At 32.1% G+C, this 10,418-nt stretch overlaps 1 pseudogene; it reads right to left on the bottom strand.

Annotated features, from left to right (window-relative positions):
* Positions 1 to 523: 523 nt before the first annotated feature.
* LOC148567215 (uncharacterized) lies at positions 524 to 2,205 on the bottom strand (annotated as a pseudogene).
* Positions 2,206 to 10,418: the final 8,213 nt, after the last annotated feature.

Below are 10,418 nucleotides of genomic sequence, written 5' to 3'. Positions count from 1 at the left end.
ATCATGGTGTCCACTGAAATCGTTGGATCCTTTTTCTCTTGCTCTCCACTCTCAAATTAATCCACTAATTGAATTATTAATTTAACAACTCATCTTTCACTTAATCACACCCTAAACTAATTAAGCATTCCTAGCTGCATATATACATACATGCATGTGTGTATATAAATATTCAAGTGACAGCATGTACATTAATTTAACATTTATGCTATATCTCACATGAGTGTCTTCATACTAATAAATCTCTCTTGGGAAAGACTTGCACATCTAGCAAGGTTAGATGCATAACTATCCAGAAATCTAAGTTGTTGCACCCACCTATACACGTCTTGTTGCTGTTCAGAAGTTAAAGTATAAGCTGCCTTAGGTTTGGACCAACAATTATCACCGACATGCCGCAAATGTAAATCTGGACACTTGCACAATTCAGCCAAGTCTAACCTAGCTTTTTCATTGTCTTTAGTTTTATCAGTGTCCATAATAGTATTCATTATGTTATCAAGCACATTCTTCTCTATGTGCATTACATCAAGACAGTGACGAACCAGGTTATCCTTCCAATAAGGTAACTCCCAAAACACACTTTGCTTAGTCCAATTGTGAGTAATACCATACTCTCGCGATTCGATCCACTTTTCATTATCTGATATCTTCCCAAGTCCTTTAACCCTTTGCCAAATCTCCAAACCACTTAATCTGGTAGGAGCCTTTTCACTTTCTATTTTATTCTTCCTGAAGTCATTTTTATTGCGCCTATAAGGGTGGTTTATCGACAAAAACCTCCGATGACAATCAAACCATGATGCCTTGCCTCCATGTGATAGTGTAAGACTTGGTATCCTCCATGCAAATAGGACATGACAATCTTCTTTGTGTCATCCACCCAGACAACATCCCATAAGCCGAAAATCATTGATAGTCCATATCAATGCCGCCTTTAAGACGAAATTCTTCTTTTCTACAATATCATACGTCAAAACACCAGGATTTCACAACTCATTTAATTCGTCAATCAAGGGTCCCAAGAATACATCAATGTTGGCTTTAGGGTTATTAGGACTAGGTATTAAGCAAGTCAAGAACAAATAAAGATCTTTTATACACATTCCAAGAGGTAGATTGTATGAAATAACAATTACGGGGCCAACAAGAATAAGGCTTGCTAAATTGGATATTTGGGATAAATCCATTAGAGCAAAGACCTAACCTAATATTTCTAGGCTCCAAAGCAAAATCAGAGTGGATACGGTCAAAGCTTTTCCATGCCTCCCCATGTAACGGATGGGTCGTCACGCCATCATCACGTTGGTTTTTTATGTGCCACGTCATGTGCAGAGCTGAACTCATTGACGCATAAAGCATTTGAAATCTAGGGATTAAGGGTAAGTAGTGCATCCGTCTGACAGGAACTCTCTTGGACTTACAACCACCATCGAAAATAGAATTGAATCTAGGTGCTTCACAAAACTTGCAACTAGTTAGAGCAGCATCGTCTTTTCGATACAACATGCAATTGTTTGAGCAACAATCTATTTTAATTGCCTTCAATCCAAGCTTTTGCACTAACTTCTTAGCCTCATAGTAATCCCTAGGTATGGCACTACCCTCAGGAGCAATTTTCCTAATTAAGGTGGCACACTGCTTAAATGACTCTTGTGATTGGTTTTTCTTGGCCTTAATGCATAACATTCTAACAACTATCGATAGTTGAGAGTGCACACAACCTTCCCACAAAGGTTTTTGAGCTGCCTCAAGAAGATCAAAAAATTTTTTAGCTTCTACATGAGGATCCTCTGGACCAGCAAAATCGAAAATCATTTCATGATACCTTCTGGAGTTGTCTTCCCAGCTAATGTCATACATATCACATTCTTCCACATTTGCACCACTTCCTGAACCACCTTCCCCACAATTATTAAATTCTGTCTGATTAATCCCTATGTTCTCAATCTCTCCATGTTCTGTCCAAATCTAATAATTTGGCATGAACCCTTTTTTCCACAAATGCATCTTAATAATATTTAGCTCTTTAGAGTTTGTGCATCTACACTTAACGCATAGGTATCTACACTTTCCTTCCGACTTCACATCTAACTTACTAATTGTTTCTATAAACTCCTCAACCTTGTCATGAAACTCAGGTTTAGTACCCCCTCTTGTTGGATTCAACCTATCATACATCCACACTCGATGGTACCAAGACATTTCTTACGAATTCGATATTTTTAGTACCTATAAATCATCCAATACAAGCAACATTTCATCTATCATACAACACCCTATCAATATTTAACCATATCAATGTTTTCAACGCAATACAAGCAATAACACAACACAAGTAATATTTCATTTATCATACAATACCCTAGAAATCAATGAAGTTTACAACACAAGAATTACATAACCTGAACTCCAAACAAAAAGTTGAAGGAATTGGACTAAAAATCTCTGAGCGAACACACAAATTAGTCTTCTAATAATTAACTACTGTGCAATGAGAGAGAGAGAGAGAGAGAGAATGTGTGTATGTGTGTTAGAGTATTATTTTTATAAAATCAACACACAAATTTATGAATATTTATAAAATAATATTTCAAGATTAAAGTAATATATATTTGACTAAAATATCTTTTACTAACTATATATAAATTAGTGATAATTATTAGTTAATTTAGATAATAATAACAATAATATTTATTACATTAATTATAAATATATTTTATATTATTATTATTATTCAAACTTTCTGCAGTCCCTCTTACAATTAGTAAATGGAGATAAAGAATCCATTGATCAGAAAAATAAATGAAAATTTGGGGACACAAGTCTTGAATTTGAAATCTCACTCTGGCAGTCTCTCTTACAAGATTCATATTTTAGTCTATAATAACTGAAATTCTATCAAATTTTGTATCACAATATTAGACACATACACCTTATATCAAAATTTGATTCGATTTGTGACCTACAGGTTGAGAAATTTGCTTCCAAAGTTGCTAGTTAGGCAATTAGATTCTGCAAAAATTCATACTCTTTAGGAATTCAACTTAACAAGCTATGATCTCAGTTAATTCAAAATATTTTTGCGTACTAAATTGAGTTATCAAGGATCCAACTCAGAGACTAATCTATTCCTATATGATGTACTAGAACTCAGTTCACCAACAATTCTAAAAATTCAATCCTAAGCTTGAGCTACTTCATCAAACACTACAACTTTTAATCCAAATTTGCAAGTACTATCATCATCAACATAAATCAGATAATCCAACAAATTAAAAGTGAATCAATAATCAAACTGTAAAACATCACATGAAAAGACATATAATCACAAATAATTATCCTAGACCAATATGTATTAAACTAAAACAAGAATCAATGATCTTCCTACCCAGCCAAAAGCAAGCCTACTTGCTAATTAGCCTACACTCACATGCATTCAACTAAATCAATTAAACAAGAATATCCTACTTTTTTGAAGCTAAAAAATGAAGCTTTAAGGGAGAATGTGGCTAGTTTGCAACAGAACTTGGAGAATCTTAGATCTTCCTTCCTTGGCTTCTTTCTCAGCTTGTCCTTCTTCTCCCAATTTTAGGATGTTACAAACACAGCTCAAACACCAAAACTGAAATAACAAAGTTGAGTCTTTCCAGCAAAAATAAAAATAAAAACCACCACCACCACTAAAAATCTGACAAGCGTCTTCTATTCTATGAAAGAAATATAAATATGATACACATTTAGATATAACGATAAAGCTTTTATACCTTAGTATCACAAATTTAGAATTACAGTGTAAAATAAATTCTCCTTATTTATTTTTTATTTATATTTATTCTTTTCCATACACAAAAGCTAGCAAAGAATCATAGTAAAGTGAACTATAGCTATATGGTGACGGAACAGACTTTAAGCTCTATAGTGGAGACCGAATCTCTATTTTCTCATAGATTTGGAGGTTATATAGATAAAGAATCCATTAATCAGAAAATAAATGAAGGCATAAAAGGGTACTACAATTAGTTAAATGGAGATTAAGTAAACTATAGCCAAAAAATAAATCAGCATTAAAGTGATAAAAAAGAAGAAAACTATCTCATTTAAAATAAAATTTATGAGTTGGTCATCAGCTGATCCCTATTGAACAACATGTTGCCTTTTGTATCACAAAACAAAATCCTTTTGAAGCTTAAAATTTTGGATTTACAATTATGCCACTAATAAATCTAAAACCAAATTGATTCGTTGGTTCAATCCCAGTTTCTATTTAATCTCTCTCGTATGTAACAAGTATTTTACATCAAAGCATCTCCACCTCATGTTTTCATTCCATAAATTCCATTCATATGAATGAATGTTATATGCTAAGTTGAAACTGTGTACATTCTAGATAGAACTTCAAAGATAAACTCCAAATTCTTCCGCATCTAAAGAAGCATAAAATGTACCTCACCAGATATATATTATCATCACCATAGTCAATGTTTCTCCAGCATTAATTAATTGTTCATTATCAATTATCAACAAAAAAATAAAATAAAAAAGAGAAAATCAAACAACTTTCTCTTAGCAAAATTTTCAAACTTATCTGAAACTCATTTCTATCAAAACAATAATTTCAGTAAATTGATCAATAATATTCATGAGTCATGATGTGTGTGTGTGTTGGGGCAGGAGAGTTGTTTTTATTTACCTTCTTGTTTTTAAGCTTCAATTAATGACTGTGGGGACCTTGATGAGAGAAAGATCTTGAATTGTAGGTCATGTTTCACCAACCAGCAAAGCTTGTAAATGCTCACTTCCTCCTATTTTTACCCTTTCAAACCATCTTCAATCCAAATCTAAAAACCATTTATTTCAGAAATAAATAAATAAATAAATTTTATTCCAGTACTATTACAATTTTCTAAGTTCTTCCAAAAAAAATCATTGCTTTGTTTAGTATTTGAAAAAAATTGAAGCTGTGAATCCATTTCTTTAACGGCAACTGATTGACCCTTCTATAATTCTGCAAGTGAGAAGTTGAAGAGGAAGCCAATATTTAGCATCAAATAACTAATGACAAGAAACAAAAACTTAGAGAAAATCAGCGATCTCAAGATAAAAGTGGAAGCCACAATAAATGATACATGTACACAAATCAATTTAAATGTATAACTATCACTTTTTCAATACTCCAACTCTTCCGTTGCACGTGTAACAAGAGAGGGAGAAACCTATATGTAGGTCTCTAATCAAATGGAGTATGGCTATAACTACTAACAATTATAGTGAGCAAGAAATCAAAGAGAAGAGATAAAGAGAGAGATAATCTAATCAAACTCTAGCTAGCTACCTACCTATATCCTCGTTCATTATTTGTAGCCATTTTTCACTGCTCAACACCCTCTCACTTCTATTTCACTATATTTTACTTCCAATGTCAGTGCTACTATTATTATTACTATTTGGGGACTTGTCTCTAGCGTGGACTTGTCTCTCGCTTCTATTATTTATTTTTGTAATTATTATTATTTAATTGTAATGATGATAATCTAATCAAACTTCTTAGTTTATTAGGACTACAATTAGGGAGGGTCTATCTATGGTATATTCAGCCTTATCATTTTATTTTTCATTCCTTGCTGTAGAAGTGCCAATGAAGCAAGACCATTAGCGAAACAAAATCCTTTAAAGCAAAACAGAACAAATATTTATGTTAGAAACAGAGAAATTCTTTTGAAAGAACCACCACTTTGATCCCAAATTAATTAAAGAGGAATGCAGAAAAATAAGGAATTAAAAGGGGAATTGTCCAAAAAATTGAAAAGAGTAAAAAGTGAAAAAAATAAATAAGGAACGAAATAAAAATAAAAAAGGGGAATAACAGATTGGAGTAGCCAAAATTAGGAGAAAGCGAAAATAGAGGGAACAAGAAAAAGAGAAGAAGTCCTGAACCTCACCTCAACTAAACTGAACAGATGATTGCAAATGGTTGTGAGAGTAAGATTGATAATGTTGTTGCTAGGGTTTGTTGGTTTGTTTGGTGTGTAATAGTTTCAATTCCTGAAGCCATACCTGAACAGCACAGGAGCTATGATTTCAAATGAGAAGAATTCAAAAATTGAAAGCCATGCAAAACCATACCTGAACTGGTGGATGAGGATGACCAGCGAATGACCATTGCTGAGTTCAGTGATGAGATCGTGGACGGAGCGATGGAGAGAACGGCGGCGGTAAAAGAAGCTCCTGCGATGGAGAAAGCGTGGACGGAGAGAGGAAGAAGCTCTTCACTTCTATGGAGTGTGAATGGATCGAGAGGGTAGAATCGTCTGAGTTAAGGTTAACTTAATATTTTTGACGAAAAATTTTAAATTACAGACAGATTTTTCATCTGTAATAATTTAATAAAACGCAACGTTTTTGTCCATTTAATTACAGATAAATTTTTCGTCTGTAACCATTTTTTACAAAAAAAAAATTAATTTTTTTATAGAATTATCGACGGATTCTCTTTTCCGTCTGTAATTTATGCTAATTCATTATTTTTGTTTTCCGACAAAAAACTTTCTAAAATTCTGTCTATATTTATGTGGGATAAAATTCGTCAAAAATATTTGTCTATAATAAATAATTTTTTAGTAGTATTTTATTGGTAAATATAAATGAATATTGTACATAAAATATATGATAAAGAATAAAAGTTTTAATTTAGAATTATGAAAAAGTTTATGAAAATTAGACAATTAATGTTACGTATAGAAAAGTTTTAACGATAAATTGAGATAACGAGACATTATCTAATCATTTAATGTCTTCTCTGGTGTTAATAATAAATTTTCAGTTTTCTTTGTGATTGGATATAATGTTAAATTTAAATAATATTAAAATAATTTTAAATACAACACCAAAAATACAACTCATAGATGTCTATGATAAATATGTTGGATATATAAATTAAAATATTGGTTACTTACAAACAATTTTGTGCATACATTTTCTTATAAATATTGAGATGTTTGTTTATTGTGTGCTTTTTTTTATATATAATCCAAGTACTTTTGTGAATTTTTTATTGAAAATATTTTAAATATAAATACAAAAAAATATTTTTTGGATATCGTATAGGTACATACATTAGTTGATTCTTACATAAAATAAGAACATTTATTGCATACAATGAGGATATAAAAAAAAATTGACATATTAGATATATCAAAATTAGTTATCAAAATAAAATAATATTAAAATATAAAATACACATTAAAAATGAGTTAAATTATACATATATTTGTATATAAATATATAGTAATTAATTTTGATAGATAATTTTAGTATATAAATGATATATTTTTTGTAAAAAAATTGATCTGCAAATTTCTTTTTTAAAATATTATTTATTATATATAATTTATGAAAATAATTTATTACTTTTACCTAACTAACCTCATTTTATTATTATTATTTATTATTATTATTATTATTATTATTATTATTATTATTATTATTATTATTAGATGAAGGTTGTGGTAGGCTTAGAGAAGGGGGGTTGAATCTATGCCTTTCTTTTATGTTACTGAAATGACCTTTTAAAACAAACTTTCAATTCTAATTCTGTTTGAACTCAGCAGCGAAAATTTATGAGACAATTTATTTTTGTCTCATGAATATCAAAAAACAGAACACAGTAGAGAAGAGATAAGCTTACACCAGCATGTATCCTGGTTCGGTTGCCTTGTGTTATGCAACCTACATCCAGTCTCCTCCATAACAATGGAGGAATTTCCACTATAGTTAAAAGTATTACATACACTAATTCCACAGGATTGACACAATCCTTTCACACTCAAGTTCTAACATAACTTGACATTGGCTATGCTAATACCTAACTATTTCACTCTTAGTGCTAACCCAACTAAAAAAGGGATACCTCACAGGTACAAGATACAAGACATGAACATACCTAAAGAAATCAGAAAACAACTCTAGGCTTTTCTCTCAAGTGTTTCACTCAGCCTTTTTTCACTCATAGCTTTTTCTTTATCTCTCTCAATATGCCTTTTCACTCAAGAAATTACAAAAAGATAAACATTGAAAAGTACATCACAATCTGTAAAACATGAAGGGGATTGACTTCATCAACAACCTCTTTGCTATGTGATAAACCAGATTTGCTAGCCTCTGATTCAGTTCTTTATTTTGGCGAAATACTCCTTTTACTAGGAAACACTGTCCAGTTAGATGAATTTCTTCAAAGAGCTCTTCTCAGAACATACACCTCAAGTTCACTGGCTCTCCTTGCCTTCAAACCGAAGTGATTTTCCTATTTGTATCTTGCTTTTGCCAAGGCTAGGGTTCAGCTCCTTGGTTCTTGAACCAGTTGGAAATTAGCCTTTCTCTCTTTCTTTCATCAACCCAAAAAATTAGGGATTTTGACTTAGAACTAAGCCCCATAGCAGACACAGCAGCAGTAACATTTTTCTCTCTCAATCAGCTTATCAAAATCCAAGCCAATAATCTTGTGCTTTGGCTCCAAGAAACAAGCTCATTCATTGATACACAGCAGGAAAAAACAGACACTACTTTCTTCATTTTTCCCGAAATGGTATGTGTAGAAGAAGGTAGGTTTCAATCAAGCTATCAACATGCATGTAAATAGAAACAATCTACCTTTATCTTCTGATTAAGCTAGAGGAGCCCTTTACTTTTGGCTTCATTGATTTGACATTTTCTTCAAGAAGCTTTTTCCCTTTTTCTTCTTTGTGTATTGTCTGAAAGACAAAGCTTGCGACCAGGAACTCTCTTTTTCTTCTAGGATGTGAACCCTAGCATAGCCATCTTGTCATGCGTGGGTGAGAGAAGAGAAGAACGAGAACAGAGAGTTGGTTCCATGGAGAAGGGATTAGTTTAGATGCAAATGAACTTTAGTTACTTGGTTAGCCACTAAGTTAGATAAGGAATAGACTTGGATCACCTAATGGGCTTGCTTATGAATATGGGCTCACTTCATCAACTTTGAGGCCTTTAAGATTAGGCTTTCACTTTCTTTATTCTTTGATGAAATGAGTAAGAAGGATGAAGCTCTCTTTCTTGTGTTTTGTTGCTGATCGGAGCAATAAGAGAGAGTGAAGACATCAATCTTATATGAGAAGCTTGGTAGGATCAACTTGGGCTTGAATTTTCTTCTTTTACTTCTCAGCCCATTTGGTTTCTTTGCCTAGTGACTTTGGGCTTTGTTGATTAGATATTCACCAATAAACTTATTTTTGTTTCCTTCCAATTGGGCTGCTGATTCTTTGATTTATGACCTACAACACTTAACCAAACACATTCAAAACTAATTAATCACCCAATAAAATAATGTTTGTCATCATCAATTAAGTTAGTTAATTTCTTAACTCAACAATCTCCCCCTTGATGACAAACATAATTCTAACATAAATCAAAAGGAATTGAATTTGAATAAAGTTAAGGAACTTCCCTTTGAGTGATGTCACTTGTTTTCGTATTACTCCCCCTTTTCTTTTCAAGAGTTGCTCCCCTAGATTTGTGCTCATTTCTTCCTTCCTGTTTACATTATTCTTATAGAGTACACTATGGAGTACAACACTCAATTCTTCTTGACTGAGGGATTGTACACAAACAGCAACTAAAATCCAGCCTAATACTAAATAGATCATAACAGCAATTTTAGCAAATGTCCAGTTCAAAACTGCTAAAAAATTAAATAGAACAGAGCATCAATGACTAATAATGGAAAAATAGCAACAAATCATGTAAAGCACCCATAGTTCATAGCAGCAACAAAAATAGCAAAATTCAATTGATATGCTACTAACTTCAAATTCATACAACTACTCCCCCCTTTTGTCATCAAGGGTGAAAGAGTTAATGTAAAGTGCAAATCTGCAACTTAAAATAAACTAAAATTCTGCAACAAAAGGTTCAGAGACTTTCCTTTGATGATACCAGATTAACTTGATGTGCTCTCCCTTTCTTTCATATGAGATGCTCCCCCTTAATGTATGCTTATCGCTTAACCTGAGGATACAGACAATAATTCCAACACAACAATCCAATGTATATACATGCTTATCTAGAATTCTATGGTTGCACAAAAAGTCTAATAATCCATACAAGCACATATTACAAACTACGGTAGCATGTAAGCGACAATTCACCAGCACAACATAAAGTTCAAATGACTTAAATTTGCCCAAGTTCAGTTCACAAACAAGTCAATTAACAAACACAAGACTAATCAAAACTAATATCCAATAATCTCAGTAAGTCTTATGTCTTTTCAAGCCTCATATATGTATTTTTCTCCCCCTTTTGTCATCAAGGTGAGAAAAATAAAACAAAACAGAACCTGCAAAATAGTGTGTTAGAGGCATGTTAAAGCTAAATGTTGCGTTTTGAAATACTAAGAAAAATTC

The sequence above is a fragment of the Arachis ipaensis genome, chromosome B4, assembly GCF_059453495.1.
Source record: "Arachis ipaensis isolate K30076 ecotype BB chromosome B4, ASM5945349v1, whole genome shotgun sequence".
Lineage (NCBI taxonomy): Eukaryota > Viridiplantae > Streptophyta > Magnoliopsida > Fabales > Fabaceae > Arachis > Arachis ipaensis.
The sequence above is the reverse complement of the archived record's forward strand: the minus strand, read 5'-3'. Positions and strand labels throughout refer to the sequence as shown.